Source organism: Mytilus californianus, unplaced genomic scaffold (assembly GCF_021869535.1).
Source record: "Mytilus californianus isolate M0D057914Y unplaced genomic scaffold, xbMytCali1.0.p SCAF_14, whole genome shotgun sequence".
In the NCBI taxonomy this organism is placed as follows: Eukaryota; Metazoa; Mollusca; class Bivalvia; order Mytilida; family Mytilidae; genus Mytilus; species Mytilus californianus.
In genome coordinates, this window is record NW_026262626.1 from 32,877,578 (window position 1) to 32,897,508 (window position 19,931).

A 19,931-nucleotide genomic window follows, 5' to 3' on the forward strand; every position below is an offset into this window, starting at 1 on the left:
GAAAAAATTTCTAAAAATTACCAATTCAGGGGCAGCAACCCAACAACGGGTTGCCTGAATGGTCTGAAAATTTAAGGGCAGATAGATCTTGCCCTAATGAACAATTTTGTTTTTGAAAGATTTGCTAGAAATGCTTTGGGTTTAGATATATGAGCCAAAAACTGCATTTTACCCTATGTACTATTATTAGCCATGTCGGCCATCTTGGTTTGAGGGTGGGGTCATCAAACACAATTTTTAAACTACATATCCTAATGATGATTGTTTACAACTTTAGTTAAATTCATCTTAGTAGTTTCAGAGAAGATTTTTGTAAAAGATAACAAAAATTTACGAAAAATTGTTAAAAATTTACTATAAAAGAGCAATAACTCCTTAAGGGGTCAACTGACCATTTTGGTCATGTTGACTTATTTGTAGAACTAACTTTGCTGAACATTATTGCTGTTTACAGTTTATCTCTATCTATAATAATATTCAAGATAATAACCAAATACGGCAAAATTTCCTTAAAATTACTAATTCAGGGGCAGCAACCTAACAACGGGTTGTCCGATTCATCTGAAAATTTCAGGGCAGATAGATCTTGAGCTAATAAACATTTTTACCCTGTCAGATTTGTTCTCAATGCTTTGGTTTCAGAGATATAAGCCAAAATCTACATTTTATCCCTATGTTCTATTTTTAGCCATGGCGGCCAGATACCCTAATGATGATATTGGCCAAGTTTGGTTAAATTTGGCCCAGTAGTTTCAGAGGAGAAGATTTTTGTAAAAGTTTACGGACGACGGACGCCAAGTGATGAGAAAAGCTCACTTGGCCCTTTGGGCCAGGTGAGCTAAAAAAACCGAGGAAAACTGATTATTTGAGTAAATTTTCTAAGTCCAAGGATCATAACTCTGCACAAAATCATCAGACCGGAACAAAATTCAAATTGATCTGTAACTTGTCATGATAAAACAATACACCAAATATCAAATCAATATCTTCAAGCACAAAGAAAAAAAGTGTGGAAAACTGATTTGCCGGACTGACGGATGGATGGACAAACAGACAGACAGAAGGACGGACGGAGTGCATACCTAAAGTCCCCTTGGCTTTCGTCGGTAGGGGACTTATAATTTACACACCCTGTTTGGTGTGTATCTTCTGCCATATCAGTATTTGTTGTTTCTTTAAATAGATCAGAAATAATTTATGTTAGAACCAGCTTAGCCAGTATTAGAAAAGTTTTGTTTTTGGCCCCTATTTGGCCTCTAGTTTCTTAACGATTAAAGCCACAACCCACAAAATCGACCCCAACCTTCTGTGTGTAGTATGGAACATTGTGGTACAATTTCAAAGAGATCCATTGACTAATAATTAAGTATTTGTCCGGAAACCAGAAAAAACCTTCTTCCTCCCCCCCTGTTTTGCCCCTTATTCCTGAACAGTTTGAACCATAACCCCCAAAGTCAAATCCAATCTTCCCTTTGTGCTATGGAACCTTGTGTTTTAATTTCATAGAGATCCATAGACTAATACTTAAGTAATTGTCCATTAACCAGAACAAACTGCTTTGCTGAGCGCAGCTGGATACGCCCGCAGATCTCCAACCCTGAACAGTTGGGACAAAAATGGACACAATATTTAAGCTTGATACAGGTCTGAATTTGGATTGTAATTAAATCTTTGACATATTATAGGTTTCTGAATAAATGTAGTCAAAAAACTTGAAATTGGTTATATGAATTGAATTTATATTCAATTAAAGATTTCTTGCTGTTGTACATGTGCAATACACTATGCTGCTGCACAATACTTAGTAAACCTGTTGTTGGACTATAAACAAATAAAATTTATAAAATTCTAGAGGGAGCTTACATCAATAGATATAATCAATGCACCAAAGTTTCATAAGAATTGCTGAAAGCATTTTTGAGTTATTGTCTGAAAACTGGAAAATCCCCCCTTTTTAAATGAATAAAACCCCATAACTCGGAAATGTAAAATCTAAAATTTATAAAATTCTAAAGGGACCTTACATCAATAGATATCAACAATTCATCAAAGTTTCATGAGAACTGCTGAAATCATTTTTGAGTTATTGTCCGAAAACTGGAAAATCTCCCTTTTTTTTTATGAATAAAACCCTGTAACTTGGAAACGTAAAATCTAAAATTTATAAAAATCAAAAGGGAGCTCATGTCAATACATATAAACAATTAACCAAAATTTCTTGCAAGTTGGTGAAAGCATTCTTGAGTTATTGTCTGAAAACTGGAAAATCCCCCTCTTTTTAATGAATAAAACCCCATAACTCAGAAATGTAAAATCTAAAATTTATAAAAAACGAAAGGGAGCTCACGTCAATAGTTATAAACAAATCACCAAAGTTTTATGCAAATTGGTTAAAGAGTTTTTGAAATAATGTCCGACATGTTGACTACGGACGGACAGACGGATGGACGGACAGACAGACAGACGGACAACGGTATACCATAATGCGTCCTGTAAAAGGGGGTATCAAAACCTTGTTTTTGCCCCCTTTTTTTGCCCCTAATTCCTGAACAGTTTGGGCCATAACCCCCAAGGCCAATCCCAACCTTCCCTTTGTGGTACGGAACCTTGTGGTACAATTTCATAGAGATCCATACACTTGTACACAAGTTATTGTAGGCAACCTAGAATAAAATCCTTCACTGGGGCGCAGCTTGATACGACCGCAGAGGTCGAACCCGGAACAGTTGGGGCAAGAATGGACACAACATTCAAGCTTGATACAGCTCTGAATTTGGATTGTTATTAAATATTTGACACAGCATAGGTTTCTGACACAGAAAGAATGTGATCTAAGAACTTGAATTTTTTTAATTTACCTATTATGGTCCAATGTCCAAAATCAAAATACATGGTTAGATTCAGCATATCAAAGAACCCCATATTTTCAATTTTTGTTGAAATCAAACAAAGTTTAATTTTGGACCCCAACTTGGACCAACTTGAAAACTGGGCCCATAATCAAAAATCTAAACACATGTTTAGATTTAGCATATCAAAGAACCCTAAGAATTCAATTTTTGTTAAAATCAAACTAAGTTTAATTTTGGACCCTTTGGACCTCAATGAAGACCAATTTTAAAAAATGGGACCCAAATTAAAAATCTAAAAACACGGTTAGATTTGGCATATCAAAGAACCCCAATAATTCAATTTTTGATGAAATCAAACAAAGTTTAATTTTAGACCCTTTTGACCTCAATATGAACCAATTTTATAGCGGGGCCCACAAATAAAAAATCTAAATACATGGTTAGATTCAGCATATCAAAGAACCTCATTTATTCAATTTTTGTTGAAATCAAACAAAGTTTAATTTTGGACCCCAATTTAGACCAACTTGAAAACTGGGCCCATAATCAAAAATCTAAATACATGTTTAGATTCAGCATATCAAAGAACCCCATATATTCAATTTTTGTTGAAATCAAACAAAGTTTAAATACTGGACCCTATCTTGGACCAACTTGAAAACTGGGCCCATAATCAAAAATCTAAACACATGAGAACTTGAATTTTTTTAATTTACCTATTATGGTCCAATGTCCAAAATCAAAATACATGGTTAGATTCAGCATATCAAAGAACCCCATATTTTCAATTTTTGTTGAAATCAAACAAAGTTTAATTTTGGACCCCAACTTGGACCAACTTGAAAACTGGGCCCATAATCAAAAATCTAAACACATGTTTAGATTTAGCATATCAAAGAACCCTAAGAATTCAATTTTTGTTAAAATCAAACTAAGTTTAATTTTGGACCCTTTGGACCTCAATGAAGACCAATTTTAAAAAATGGGACCCAAATTAAAAATCTAAAAACACGGTTAGATTTGGCATATCAAAGAACCCCAATAATTCAATTTTTGATGAAATCAAACAAAGTTTAATTTTAGACCCTTTTGACCTCAATATGAACCAATTTTATAGCGGGGCCCACAAATAAAAAATCTAAATACATGGTTAGATTCAGCATATCAAAGAACCTCATATATTCAATTTTTGTTGAAATCAAACAAAGTTTAATTTTGGACCCCAATTTAGACCAACTTGAAAACTGGGCCCATAATCAAAAATCTAAATACATGTTTAGATTCAGCATATCAAAGAACCCCATATATTCAATTTTTGTTGAAATCAAACAAAGTTTAAATACTGGACCCTATCTTGGACCAACTTGAAAACTGGGCCCATAATCAAAAATCTAAACACATGTTTAGATTTAGCATATCAAAGAACCCCAAGAATTCAATTTTTGTTAAAATCAAACTAAGTTTAATTTTGGACCCTTTGGACCTCAATGAAGACCAATTTTAAAAAATGGGACCCAAATTAAAAATCTAAAAACACGGTTAGATTTGGCATATCAAAGAACCCCAATAATTCAATTTTTGATGAAATCAAACAAAGTTTAATTTTAGACCCTTTTGACCTCAATATGAACCAATTTTATAGCGGGGCCCACAAATAAAAAATCTAAATACATGGTTAGATTCAGCATATCAAAGAACCTCATATATTCAATTTTTGTTGAAATCAAACAAAGTTTAATTTTGGACCCCAATTTAGACCAACTTGAAAACTGGGCCCATAATCAAAAATCTAAATACATGTTTAGATTCAGCATATCAAAGAACCCCATATATTCAATTTTTGTTGAAATCAAACAAAGTTTAAATACTGGACCCTATCTTGGACCAACTTGAAAACTGGGCCCATAATCAAAAATCTAAACACATGAGAACTTGAATTTTTTTAATTTACCTATTATGGTCCAATGTCCAAAATCAAAATACATGGTTAGATTCAGCATATCAAAGAACCCCATATTTTCAATTTTTGTTGAAATCAAACAAAGTTTAATTTTGGACCCCAACTTGGACCAACTTGAAAACTGGGCCCATAATCAAAAATCTAAACACATGTTTAGATTTAGCATATCAAAGAACCCTAAGAATTCAATTTTTGTTAAAATCAAACTAAGTTTAATTTTGGACCCTTTGGACCTCAATGAAGACCAATTTTAAAAAATGGGACCCAAATTAAAAATCTAAAAACACGGTTAGATTTGGCATATCAAAGAACCCCAATAATTCAATTTTTGATGAAATCAAACAAAGTTTAATTTTAGACCCTTTTGACCTCAATATGAACCAATTTTATAGCGGGGCCCACAAATAAAAAATCTAAATACATGGTTAGATTCAGCATATCAAAGAACCTCATATATTCAATTTTTGTTGAAATCAAACAAAGTTTAATTTTGGACCCCAATTTAGACCAACTTGAAAACTGGGCCCATAATCAAAAATCTAAATACATGTTTAGATTCAGCATATCAAAGAACCCCATATATTCAATTTTTGTTGAAATCAAACAAAGTTTAAATACTGGACCCTATCTTGGACCAACTTGAAAACTGGGCCCATAATCAAAAATCTAAACACATGTTTAGATTTAGCATATCAAAGAACCCCAAGAATTCAATTTTTGTTAAAATCAAACTAAGTTTAATTTTGGACCCTTTGGACCTCAATGAAGACCAATTTTAAAAAATGGGACCCAAATTAAAAATCTAAAAACACGGTTAGATTTGGCATATCAAAGAACCCCAATAATTCAATTTTTGATGAAATCAAACAAAGTTTAATTTTAGACCCTTTTGACCTCAATATGAACCAATTTTATAGCGGGGCCCACAAATAAAAAATCTAAATACATGGTTAGATTCAGCATATCAAAGAACCTCATATATTCAATTTTTGTTGAAATCAAACAAAGTTTAATTTTGGACCCCAATTTAGACCAACTTGAAAACTGGGCCCATAATCAAAAATCTAAATACATGTTTAGATTCAGCATATCAAAGAACCCCATATATTCAATTTTTGTTGAAATCAAACAAAGTTTAAATACTGGACCCTATCTTGGACCAACTTGAAAACTGGGCCCATAATCAAAAATCTAAACACATGTTTAGATTTAGCATATCAAAGAACCCCAAGAATTCAATTTTTGTTAAAATCAAACTAAGTTTAATTTTGGACCCTTTGGACCTCAATGAAGACCAATTTTAAAAAATGGGACCCAAATTAAAAATCTAAAAACACGGTTAGATTTGGCATATCAAAGAACCCCAATAATTCAATTTTTGATGAAATCAAACAAAGTTTAATTTTAGACCCTTTTGACCTCAATATGAACCAATTTGATAGCAGGGCCCACAAATAAAAAATCTAAATACATGGTTAGATTCAGCATATCAAAGAACCTCATATATTCAATTTTTGTTGAAATCAAACAAAGTTTAATTTTGGACCCCAATTTGGACCAACTTGAAAACTGGGCCCATAATCAAAAATCTAAATACATGTTTAGATTCAGCATATCAAAAAACCCCATATATTCAATTTTTGTTGAAATCAAACAAAGTTTAAATACTGGACCCTATCTTGGACCAACTTGAAAACTGGGCCCATAATCAAAAATCTAAACACATGTTTAGATTCAGCATATCAAAGAACCCCAAGAATTCAATTTTTGTTAAAATCAAACTAAGTTTAATTTTGGACCCTTTGGACCTTAATGTAGACCAATTTAAATAAAATGCTCCGCAGGGCGCAGCTTGATACGACCACAGAGGTCGAACCCTGAACAGTTGGGGCAAGTATGGACACAACATTCAAGCTTGATACAGCTCTGAATTTGGATTGTGATTAAATATTTGACACAGCATAGGTTTCTGACACAGAATGAATGTGGTCTTTGAACTTAAAAATTTTAAATTGGAAATTCACCTATTATGGTCCAATATCCAAAATCTAAATACATGGTTAGATTCAGCATATCAAAGAACCCCAAGAATTCAATTTTTGATGAAATCAAACAAAGTTTAATTTAGGACCCTTTTGACCTCAATGTGGACAAAGTTGATAATGGGGTCCAAAAATCAAAAATCTAAATACATGGTTAGATTCAGCATATCAAAGAACCCCATATATTCAATTTTTGTTGAAATCAAACAAAGTTTAATTTTGGACCCCGATTTGGACCAACTTGAAAACTGGGCCCATAATCAAAAATCTTAATACATGTTTAGATTCAGCATATCAAAGAACCCTAAGAATTCAATTTTTGTTAAAATCAAACTAAGTTTAATTTTGGACCCTTTGGACCTTAATGTAGACCAATTTGAAAACGGAACCAAAAATTAAGAATCTAAATACACGGTTAGATTCGCCATATCAAAGAACCCCAATAATTCAGTTTTTGATGAAATCAAACGAACTTTAATTTTGGACCCTTTGGACCTCAATGTGGACCAATTTAAAAACGGGGCCCAAAATCCAAAAACTAAATATACGGTTAGAATCAGCATATTAAAGAACCCCAATAATTCAATTTTTGATGAAATCAAACATCTTAATTTTGGACCCTTTGGACCTCAATGTGGACCAATTTAAAAACGGGGCCCAAAATCCAAAAACTTAATACGCGGTTAGAATCAGCATATTTAAGAACCCCAAGAATTTAAGAATATACCCCATTGAAATTGGTCAAGAAATAAGCAATTTATACGAAGTATCTTCTTTTGCACAATACTGTGCAATTGAATATTTCTTGCTATTGCGCAATATTGTGCTATTGGATATTTCTTGCTATTGCACAATACTGTGCAATTGAAGATTTCTTGCTATTGCGCAATACTGTGCAATTGAAGATTTCTTGCTATTGTGTAATACTGTGCAATTGAAAATTTCTTGCTATTGCACAATACTTATTATATAATAATTTACACATCCTGTTTGGTGTGTATCTCCTACCATATCATTATTATTTGCTTTTAAATATAAAACAGAAATAACCAACTTAAAATGGAAAATTTTAAAAGAAAATAAAATGCTTCGCTGGGCGCAGCTTGATACGACCGCAGAGGTCCAACCCTGAACAGTTGGGGCAAGTATGGACACAACATTCAAGCTTGATACAGCTCTGAATTTGGATTGTGATTAAATATTTGACACAGCATAGGTTCTGACATAGAAAGAATGTGGTCTAAGAACTTCAATTTTTTTAATTTACCTATTATGGTCCAATGTCCAAAATCAAAATACATGGTTAGATTCAGCATATCAAAGAACCCCATATATTCAATTTTTGTTGAAATCAAACAAAGTTTAATTTTGGACCCCAACTTGAACAAACTTGAAAACTGGTCCCATAATCAAAAATCTAAACACATGTTTAGATTCAGCATATCAAAGTACCCCAAGAATTCAATTTTTGTTAAAATCAAACTAAGTTTAATTTTGGACCCTTTGGACCTTAATGTAGACCAATTTAAAAAACGGGACCCAAAATTAAAAATCTAAAAACACGGTTAGATTTGGCATATCAAAAAACCCCAAAAATTAAATTTTTGATGAAATCAAACAAAGTTTAATTTTGGACCATTTTGACCTCAATATGAACCAATTTGATAGCGGGCCCACAAATAAAAAATCTAAATACATGGTAAGATTCAGCATATCAAAGAACCCCATATATTCAATTTTTGTTGAAATCAAACAAAGTTTAATTTTGGACCCCAATTTGGACCAACTTGAAAACTGGGCCAAAAATCTAAAATCTAAATACATGTTTAGATTCAGCATATCAAAGAACCCCATATATTCAATTTTTGTTGAAATCAAACAAAGTTTAATTTTGGACCCCAACTTGGACCAACTTGAAAACTGGGCCCATAATCAAAAATCTAAACACATGTTTAGATTCAGCATATCAAAGAACCCCAAGAATTCAATTTTTGTTAAAATCAAACTAAGTTTAATTTTGGACCCTTTGGACCTTAATGTAGACCAATTTAAAAACGGGACCCAAAATTAAAAATCTAAATACACGGTTAGATTTGGCATATCAAAGAACCCCAATAATTCAATTTTGATGAAATAAAACAAAGTTTAATTTTGGACCCTTTAGACCTCAATATGAACCAATTTGATAGCGGGTCCACAAATAAAAAATCTAAATACATTGTTAGATTCAGCATATCAAAGAACCCCAAGAATTCAATTTTTGATGAAATCAAACAAAGTTTAATTTTGGACCCTTTTGACCTCAATGTGGACAAAGTTGATAACAGGGCCCAAAAATCAAAAATCTAAATACATGGTTAGATTCAGCATATCAAAGAACCCCATATATTCAATTTTTGTTGAAATCAAACAAAGTTTAATTTTGGACCCCGATTTGGACCAACTTGAAAACTGGGCCCATAATCAAAAATCTAAATACATGTTTAGATTCAGCATATCAAAGTACCCTAAAAATTCAATTTTTGTTAAAAGCAAACTAAGTTTAATTTTGGACCCTTTTGACCTTAATGTAGACCAATTTGAAAACGGAACCAAAAATTAAGAATCTAAATACACGGTTAGATTCGGCATATCAAAGAACCCCAATAATTCAATTTTTGATGAAATCAAACAAAGTTAAATTTTGGACCCTTTGGACCTCAATGTGGACCAATTTAAAAACGGGGCCCAAAATCCAAAAACTTAATACACGGTTAGATTCAGCATATTAAAGAACCCCAAGAATTCAAGAATAAAACCCCATTGAAATTGATCAAGAAATAAGCAATTTATACGAAGTATCTTCTTTTGCACAATACTGTGCAATTGAATATTTCTTGCTATTGTGCAATACTGTACAATTGACAATTTCTTGCTATTGCGCAATATTGTGCTATTGGATATTTCTTGCTATTGCGCAATACTGTGCAATTGAAGATTTCTTGCTATTGCGCAATACTGTGCAATTGAAGATTTCTTACAATTGTGCAATACTGTGCAATTGAAAATTTCTTGCTATTGCACAATACTTATTATATAATAATATACACATCCTGTTTGGTGTGTATCTCCTACCATATCATTATTATTTGCTTTTAAATATTAATCAGAAATAACCAACTTAAAATGGAAAATTTTAAAAGAAAAAAAAAAGGAAAAAAAGAAAAAAAATAAAAAAAAAAAATTCCCCCCCCAAATTTTTTGAACCCCCTTATGATTCATCACCCCCAAACTCAATCCCAGCCTTTCCTTTGTGGTATGGTACCTTGCAGTACAATTTCAGAGAGACCCATACACTTGAACACAAGTTATTGTCTGGAAACTAGATAAATGCTTATTTTTGGCCCCTTTTTGGCCCCCAATTCCTAAACGTTTCGGGCAATTACCCCCAAACTCAATTCCAGCTTTCCCTTTGTGATATGGAACCTTGTAGTACAATTTCAAAAATATCCAAACACTTACACACAAGTTATTGTCATGAAACTAGAAAAATGCTTGTTTTTTGCCCCTTTTTTGGCCCCTAATTCCTAAAATTTTGAGGCAATTACCCCCAAAATCAATTACAGCCTTCCCTTTGTGATATGGAACCTTGTGGTACAATGTCAGAGAGATCCATACACTTACACACAAGTTATTGTCTGGAAGTTACAAAAATGCTTATTTCTGGCCCCTTTTTGGCCCCTAATTCCTTAACTGTTGGTACCATAACCCCCAAAATCAATCCCCACCTTCCTTTCGTGGTATTGAACCTTATGGTAAAATTTCATGGAGATCCATTCACTTAAACTAAAGTTAGAGTGCGAAAACCAATGTGTCTTCGGACGACGCCGGACGACGACGACGACGACGACGACGACGACGACGACAACGACGACGACGACGACGCCAACGTCATACCAATATACGACCAAAAAATTTTCAATTTTTGCGGTCGTATAAAAAATAGGAAAAAAAGAAAAAAAATGAAAAAAAAAAATCCCCCCCCCCCCCCAGATTTTTTGAACCCCCTTATGATTCATCACCCCCAAACTCAATCCCAGCCTTCCCTTTGTGGTATAGTACCTTGCAGCACAATTTCAGAGAGATCCATACACTTGAACACAAGTTATTGTCTGGAAACTAGAAAAATGCTTATTTTTGGCCCCTTATTCCTAAACATTTTGGGCAATTACCCCCAAACTCAATTCCAGCTTTCCCTTTGTGATATGGAACCTTGTAGTACAATTTCAGAAAGATCCATACACTTACACACAAGTTATTGTCATGAAACTAGAAAAATGCTTGTTTTTTGCCCCTTTTTTGGCCCCTAATTCCTAATATTTTGAGGCAATTACCCCCAAAATCAATCCCAGCATTCCCTGTGTGATATGGAACCTTGTGGTACAATGTCAGTGAGATCCATACACTAACACACAAGTTATGTCTGGAAGTTACAAAAATGCTTATTTTTGGCCCCTAATTCCTTAACTGTTGGTACCATAACCCCCAAAATCAATCCCAACCTTCCTTTTGTGGTATTGAACCTTATGGTAAAATTTCATAGAGATCCATTCACTTAAACTAAAGTTAGAGTGCGAAAACCAATGTGTCTTCGGACGACGACGCCAACGTCATACCAATATACGACCGCAAAAATTTTTTGCGGTCGTATAAAAACAGGACCCAAAACTAAAAATCTAAATACACGGTTAGATTTGGAATATCAAAGAACCCCAATAATTCAATTTTAGATGAAATCAAACAAAGTTTAATTTTGGACCCTTTTGACCTCAATATGAACCAATTTGATAACGGGGTCCACAAATAAAAAATCTAAAAACATGGTTAGATTCAGAATATCAAAGAACCCCATACATTCAACTTTTGTTGAAATCAAACAAAGTTTAATTTTGTACCCCAATTTGGACCAACTTGAAAACTGGGCCAAAAATCAAAAATCTAAATACATGTTTAGATTCAGCATATCAAAGAACCTCATGTATTCAACTTTTGCTAAAATCAAACAAAGTTTAATTTTGGACCCTTTGGACCTTAAGGTAGACCAATTTGAAAACTTGACCCAAAATTAAAAATCTAAATACACTGTTAGATTCGGCATAAAAAATAAATAAATGTGATCAAAGATTTTACAAATCTAATGCGCCATACTGTGCAATTAAAGATTACTTCTTGAAATTTTTCAATATTTGAAATTTGAAAAAAAAATAATAATTGAAGAATAATTCTTTTTAATTTCTGAAATCTGAAATGAGAAAAAATTGACCCCCCACAATTTCTTTTTATCCCCCCCCCCCTTTTTTCCCCCAAAAAATTCTTTCCCTCAAGATATGGTCATAATCTCAATTCAAATTTCCAATGGAGTTGGCAACCATAATTACCCATTTAAATTTACCATAGTGCTAACTTAATCTATTTTATAATAGAATTAAAAATATAGTGTCAAATCTTTCATATGGATATTTTTGTAAAAAAAAAAGATGCAACATTTGCAGATATTTTTACTGGTCTTCCTTTATAAATATGTATTTCTTTAAACATAATTTAAAAGCAGTGTAAGGGAAGTAACCAAAATGTTGTATTTGGAATACCTCCCTTACACTGTTTTAAATTATCTTAATTGTTCATTAACCATTACTTTATACATAATTTAAAAGCAGTGTAAGGGAGATAATTTCAATGATGTATTTGATTTATCTCCCTTACACTGCTTTAAATTATGTTTTGTACTAAAGTATTTGTCCATTAACCAGGACAACCTTGTTTTTCCCCCTTTTTTGCCCCTAATTCCTAAACGGTTTGAGCCATAACCCCCCAAAGCAAATCCTAACTATCCCTTTGTGGTATGGAAACTTGTAGTATAATTTCAGAGAGATCCATACACCGTTCCACAGTTATTGTCTGGAAACTAGAAAATGCTTATTTTTGGCCCCTTTTTGGCCCCTAATTCCTTAACTGTTGGTACCATAACCCCCAAAATCAATCCCAACCTTCCTTTTGTGGTATTTAACCTTATGGTCAAATTTCAAAAAGATCCATTCACTTAAACTAAAGTTAGAGTGCGAAAACCAATGTGTCTTCGGACGACGACGCCAACGTCATACCAATATACGACCACAAAATTTTTTTGCGGTCGTATAAAAATGCCTTTTTTTGCCTTTAATTCCTAAACAATTTGGACAATAACCCCCAAAATCAATCCCAACCTTCCTTTTGTGCTATTGAACCTTGTGGTTAAATTTCACAGAGATCCATTCACTCATACTAATTAAGTTATTATCAGATGATGCCCTCGCTTGTATATTGTATAAAGTTATAAAGGGACACTACCCAAATTTGTACTTAATCTGAGTTTTGTGGTAATAAGTATTGTGTATAAGTTTCATAACTTTTGGTTGAGGCAAACTTAAGTTAGAGAACGGAAACGATAAATTCAGCAATTTTTCCGCTTGTAAAGGGGCATAACTCTAGAACAGTAAAAGTGACCCCGCCAAAATTCAAACTTGATTTGTGTCTTGTGGTAATAAGCATTGTGTATAAGTTACATAACATTTGGTTGAGGCTAACTTAAGTTAGAGAACAGAAACGAAAAATTCAGCAATTTTTCCATGTGTAAAGGGGCATAACTCTAGAACGGTTAAAGTGACGCCACCAAAATTCAAATCTGATTTGTGTTTTGTGGTAATAAGTATTGTGTTTAAGTTTCATAACATTTAGTAGAGGCAAATTTAAGTTAGAGAACGAAAACCTACTTTGGGACGTACGACATACATACGGATGGACGTACGGACAAGGGTAAAACTTAATGCCCCCCCCGCACTACGGCGGGGGCATAACTAAAGGGAGGTTATTTTAATAGATATAAACCAATCACCAAAGTTTCATGAAAACTGCTCAAAGCATTTTAAAGATATTGTCTGAAAACAGGAAAATCAACCCTTCTTTATGAATAAAATTCCGTAACTAGGGAATGTAAAATCTAGAAATTTTAAAAATTGAAAGGGAGCTTACGTCAATAGATATAAACAATTCACCAAAGTTTCCTGAAAACTGCTCAAAGCATTTTGGATTTATTGTCCGAAAACTGGAAAATCCCCCCTTTTTAATGAATAAAACCCCATAACTTGGAATGTAAAAACTTAAATCTATAAAAATTGAAAGGGAGTTCATGTAAATAGATATAAACAATTCACCAAAGTTTCTTGCAAATTGGCGAAAGTGTTTTTGAGTTATTGTCCAAAAACTGTAAAATCCCCCTTTTTTAATGAATAAAGCCCCATAACTTGGAAACGTTAAATCTAAAATTTATCAAAAATCAAAAGGGAGCTCACGTCAATAGATATAAACAATTCAATAAAGTTTTATGCAAATTAGTTAAAGCTTTTTCGAAATATTGTCCGACATGTTGACGATGGATGGACGGACGGATGGACAGATGGATGGACGAACAGACAGAAGGACAACGGTATACCATAATACGTCCCGTAAACAGGCGTATTAAAAATGAAAAACTTTTCATTTTTAGGTTTTTTGCTTCTGAAATTATCTCTTTTAAATCATATAAAATTCTATAAAAGTCTGACAAGGTTATTGGTGTCTAAAAAAACTTTGACTAAGTTTTAAGATGAAATCAAATACATTTGTACTCCAAAATTAGTTTATTATAAAAGTGTGTCCATGGGGCATAGATAAACATGAAAGGATACATTAACAAATTAAACTAGGTTAATAGCCATAATTACAATGTTAAAATTCATAAAGTGTTGTTTTCATTTTTTTTTCTAGATAGGAAAAAGTGTTTTTTTTTAATTTCTTATTTTATGTATCATTGTTCTATCTATTAAGTCAAAAGTGGCATAACTTTTGATTTTCTATGAAATTCAATGAAAGCAGGCCTATTTACATAATGATTTTTTTGAAAGATCTTTCATCAAAATCTGTATTTTTGGTCTATTTGGGGTGTATCTGTTACTGCTTTATAACATGCATGTTAATGCATCAACATGTATCATCTAATATATATAGCACTGAATAGAATAGCATCCAAAATAGAGCTTTAAATAATCACATTAAATTTATATACATTGATAGCAATGATTACAATGAATTTATGATAAATCATGACTTTTGAATAATAAAAATAAATATATAAAGTAATATAATTTAAACAAGCAATAAAATCTAACTGTAACATTCATTGCATATAAGCTAGATTAATACCAACAAGCTGGACCAAACCCACCAGTCACTTTCTATCTGTAATTGTATTAAAGTATTACTGTAATTAGATTTCATAATGAATCAATCAATTATCATTCATCTCTTTTTTTTAAATATTAAGATAAGACAATTGTTTAATAAATTGCTTCGCCGAGCGCAGCTGGATATGACCGCAGAGGTCCAACCCTGAACAGTTGGGGCAAAAATGGACACAATATTCATGCTTGATAAAGGTCTGAATTTGGATTGTAATTCAATATTTGACACATAAAAGGTTTCTGACACAGAATAACTGTAGTCAAAGAACTTAAAATTGGTTATATGATTTGAATTTATATTCAATTTTTTGCTTTTGGGCAATACACTATGCTGTTGCAAATTAACCCCCTCCCCCCCCCCCCCCCCCCCAAAAAAGAAGAAAAATACCCCCCTTTTTTTTTTGCTTTTCTGCAATACACTATGCTGTTGCGAATTGACCCCCCGCAATTTTTTTTACCCCCCCATCTTTTTCACAAAATTTTTTTTTTACCCCCTCCCCCTTTTTTTTCAAAGATAAAAAAATATTTGAAGAAATTTTCTTTTTGATTTCTGAAATCTTGTGGAGAAAAAATTGTCCCCCCCCCAACTTTTTTTAACCTCCCCCCTTTTCCAAAAAAAAATCTTTCCCTCAAGATATGGTCATAATCTCAATTCAAATTTCAAATAGAGTTTGCAACCATAACAAGCATTCTGAGAGTATTGCATGGCAATACATAGTCCCCTACCAGATAAGAATTCGTTGTACTGGAACAAAATGCTAACTTGATCTATAACTTGTCATGACCGAAACTATATAACAAATATCAAGTCAATATATTCAAGCATGATGAAAAAAAATGCGGAAAACTGATTATTTGAGTGAATTTTCTAAGTCCAAGGACCATAACTCTGCACAAAATCATAAGACTGGAACAAAGTTCGAACTTGATCTGTAACTTGTCAAGATGAAACTATATACCAAATTTCAAATCAATATCTTCAAGCACGAAGAAAAAAATTGTGGAAAACTGATTTGCCGGCTGACGGATTGACAGAAAGACAGACAGACAGACAGACAGAGTGCAAACCTAAAGTTCCCTTCAACTTTGTTGGTAGGGGACTAATAACCCATTTAAATACATCATAAAAGTCTTAAAATAAATAAAATGCTCCGCAGGGCGCAGCTTGATACGACCGCAGAGGTCGAACCCTGAACAGTTGGGGCAAGTATGGACACAACATTCAAGCTTGATACAGCTCTGAATTTGGATTGTGATTAAATATTTGACACAGCATAGGTTTCTGACACAGAATGAATGTGGTCTAAGAACTTAAAAATTTTAAATTGAACATTCACCTATTATGGTCCAATATCCAAAATCTAAATACATGGTTAGATTCAACATATCAAAGAACCCCAAGAATTCAATTTTTGATGAAATCAAACAAAGTTTAATTTTGGACCCTTTTGACCTCAATGTGGACAAAGTTGATAACGGGGCCCAAAAATAAAAAATCTAAATACATGGTTAGATTCAGCATATCAAAGAACCCCACATATTCAATTTTTGTTGAAATCAAACAAAGTTTAATTTTGGACCCCGACTTGGACCAACTTGAAAACTGGGCCCATAATCAATAAAATGCTCCGCAGGGCGCAGCTTGATACGACCGCAGAGGTCGAACCCTGAACAGTTGGGGCAAGTATGGACACAATATTCAAGCTTGATACAGCTCTGAATTTGGATTGTGATTAAATATTTGACACAGCATAGGTTTCTTACACAGAATGAATGTGGTCTAAGAACTTAAAAATTTTAAATTGGACATTCACCTATTATGGTCCAATATCCAAAATCTAAATACATGGTTAGATTCAGCATATCAAAGAACCCCAAGAATTCAATTTTTGATGACATCAAACAAAGTTTAATTTTGGACCCTTATGACCTCAATGTGGACAAAGTTGATAACGGGGACCAAAAATCAAAAATCTAAATGCATGGTTAGATTCAGCATATCAAAGAACCCCATATATTCAATTTTTGTTGAAATCAAACAAAGTTTAATATTGGACCCCAATTTAGACCAACTTGAAAACTGGGCCCAAAATCAAAAATCTAAATACATGTTTAGATTCAGCATATCAAAGAACCCTAAAAATTAAATTTTTGTTAAAATCAAACTAAGTTTAATTTTGGACCCTTTGGACCTTAATGTAGACCAATTTGAAAACGGAACCAAAAATTAAGAATCTAAATACACGGTTAGATTAGGCATATCAAAGAACCCCAATAATTCAATTTTTGATGAAATCAAACAAAGTTAAATTTTGGACCCTTTGGACCTCAATGTGGACCAATTTAAAAACGGGGCCCAAAATCCAAAAACTTAATACACGGTTAGATTCAGCATATTAAAGAACTCCAAGAATTCAAGAATAAAACCCCATTGAAATTGATCAAGAAATAAGCAATTTATACGAAGTATCTTCTTTTGCACAATACTGTGCAATTGAATATTTCTTGCTATTGCGCAAAACTGTACAATTGACAATTTCTTGCTATTGCGCAATATTGTGCTATTGGATATTTCTTGCTATTGCGCAATACTGTGCAATTGAAGATTTCTTGTTATTGCGCAATACTGTGCAATTGAAGATTTCTTGCTATTGTGCAATACTGTGCAATTGAAAATTTCTTGCTATTGCACAATACTTATTATATAATAATTTACACATCCTGTTTGGTGTGTATCTCCTACCATATCATTATTATTTGCTTTTAAATATAAATCAGAAATAACCAACTTAAAATGGAAAATTTTAAAAGAAAAAAAAAAAGGAAAAAAGAAAAAAAAAGAAAAAAAAAAATCCCCCCCCCCAAATTTTTTGAACCCCCTTATGATTCATCCACCCCAAACTCAATCCCAGCCTTCCCTTTGTGGTATGGTACCTTGCAGTACAATTTCAGAAATATTCAAACACTTACACACAAGTTATTGTCATGAAACTAGAAAAATGCTTGTTTTTTGCCCCTTTTTTGGCCCCTAATTCCTAAAATTTTGAGGCAATTACCCCCAAAATCAATTACAGCCTTCCCTTCGTGATAAGGAACCTTGTGGTACAATGTCAGAGAGATCCATACACTTACACACAAGTTATTGTCTGGAAGTTACAAAAATGCTTATTTTTGGCCCCTTTTTGGCCCCTAATTCCTTAACTGTTGGTACCATAACCCCCAAAATCAATCCCAACCTTCCTTTCGTGGTATTGAACCTTATGGTAAAATTTCATGGAGATCCATTTACTTAAACTAAAGTTAGAGTGCGAAAAACCAATGTGTCTTCGGACGACGCCGGACGTCTTCGGACGACGACATCAACGTTATACCAATATACGACCAAAAAATTTTTAATTTTTGCGGTCGTATAAAAATCTAAATACATGTTTAGATTCAGCATATCAAAGAACCCTAAAAATTAAATTTTTGTTAAAATCAAACTAAGTTTAATTTTGGACTCTTTGGACCTTAATGTAGACCAATTTGAAAACGGAACCAAAAATTAAGAATCTAAATACACGGTTAGATTCGGCATATCAAAGAACCCCAATAATTCAATTTTTGATGAAATCAAACAAAGTTAAATTTTGGACCCTTTGGACCTCAATGTGGACCAATTTAAAAACGGGGCCCAAAATCCAAAAACTTAATACACGGTTAGATTCAGCATATTAAAGAACCCCAAGAATTCAAGAATAAAACCCCATTGAAATTGATCAAGAAATAAGCAATTTATACGAAGTATCTTCTTTTGCACAATACTGTGCAATTGAATATTTCTTGCTATTGTGCAATACTGTACAATTGACAATTTCTTGCTATTGCGCAATATTGTGCTATTGGATATTTCTTGCTATTGTGCAATACTGTGCAATTGAAGATTTCTTGCTATTGCGCAATACTGTGCAATTGAAGATTTCTTGCTATTGTGCAATACTGTGCAATTGAAAATTTCTTGCTATTGCACAATACTTATTATATAATAATTTACACATCCTGTTTGGTGTGTATCTCCTACCATATCATTATTATTTGCTTTTAAATATTAATCAGAAATAACCAACTTAAAATGGAAAATTTTAAAAGAAAACAAGAATAAAACCCCATTGAAATTGGTCAAGAAATAAGCAATTTATAGGAAGTATCTTCTTTTGCACAATCCTGTGCTATTAAATATTTCTTGCTATTGCGCAATACTGTACACTTGACAATTTCTTGCTATTGCGCAATATTGTGCTATTGGATATTTCTTGCTATTGAGCAATACTGTGCAATTGAAGATTTCTTGCTATTGTGCAATACTGTGCAATTGAAGATTTCTTGCTATTGTGCAATACTGTGCAATTGAAAATTTCTTGCTATTGCACAATACTTATTATATAATAATTTACACATCCTGTTTGGTGTGTATCTCCTACCATATCATTATTATTTGATTTTAAATATAAATCAGAAATAACCAACTTAAAATGGAAAATTTTAAAAGAAACAAAAAAGGAAAAAAAGAAAAGAAAGGAAAAAAAAATAAATCCCCCCCCAAAATTTTTTGAACCCCCATTATGATTCATCACCCCCAAACTCAATCCCAGCCTTCCCTTTGTGGTATGGTACCTTGCAGTACAATTTCAGAGAGATCCATACACTTGAACACAAGTTATTGTCTTGAAACTAGAAAAAAATGTGTTTTTTGGCCCCTTTTTGGCCCCAAATTCCTAAACGTTTAGGGCAATTACCCCCAAAC

General features: G+C 32.9%; 1 protein-coding gene and 1 long non-coding RNA gene across 4 annotated transcripts in view; one reads left to right on the top strand and one right to left on the bottom strand.

Moving 5' to 3' along the window:
* The window catches only part of LOC127724673 (phosphatidylinositol-binding clathrin assembly protein LAP-like), a 488,025-nt gene that overhangs the window by 175,154 nt on the left and 292,940 nt on the right, over window positions 1-19,931 (bottom strand). The window lies entirely within an intron of this gene.
* The window catches only part of LOC127724764 (uncharacterized), a 567,962-nt gene that overhangs the window by 79,894 nt on the left and 468,137 nt on the right, over window positions 1-19,931 (top strand). For all 3 annotated transcript variants that reach the window (XR_007992667.1, XR_007992666.1, XR_007992668.1), the window contains one exon: window positions 1,686-7,974. This is a non-coding gene — a long non-coding RNA (uncharacterized LOC127724764). The remainder of the gene's footprint in view (window positions 1-1,685; window positions 7,975-19,931) is intronic.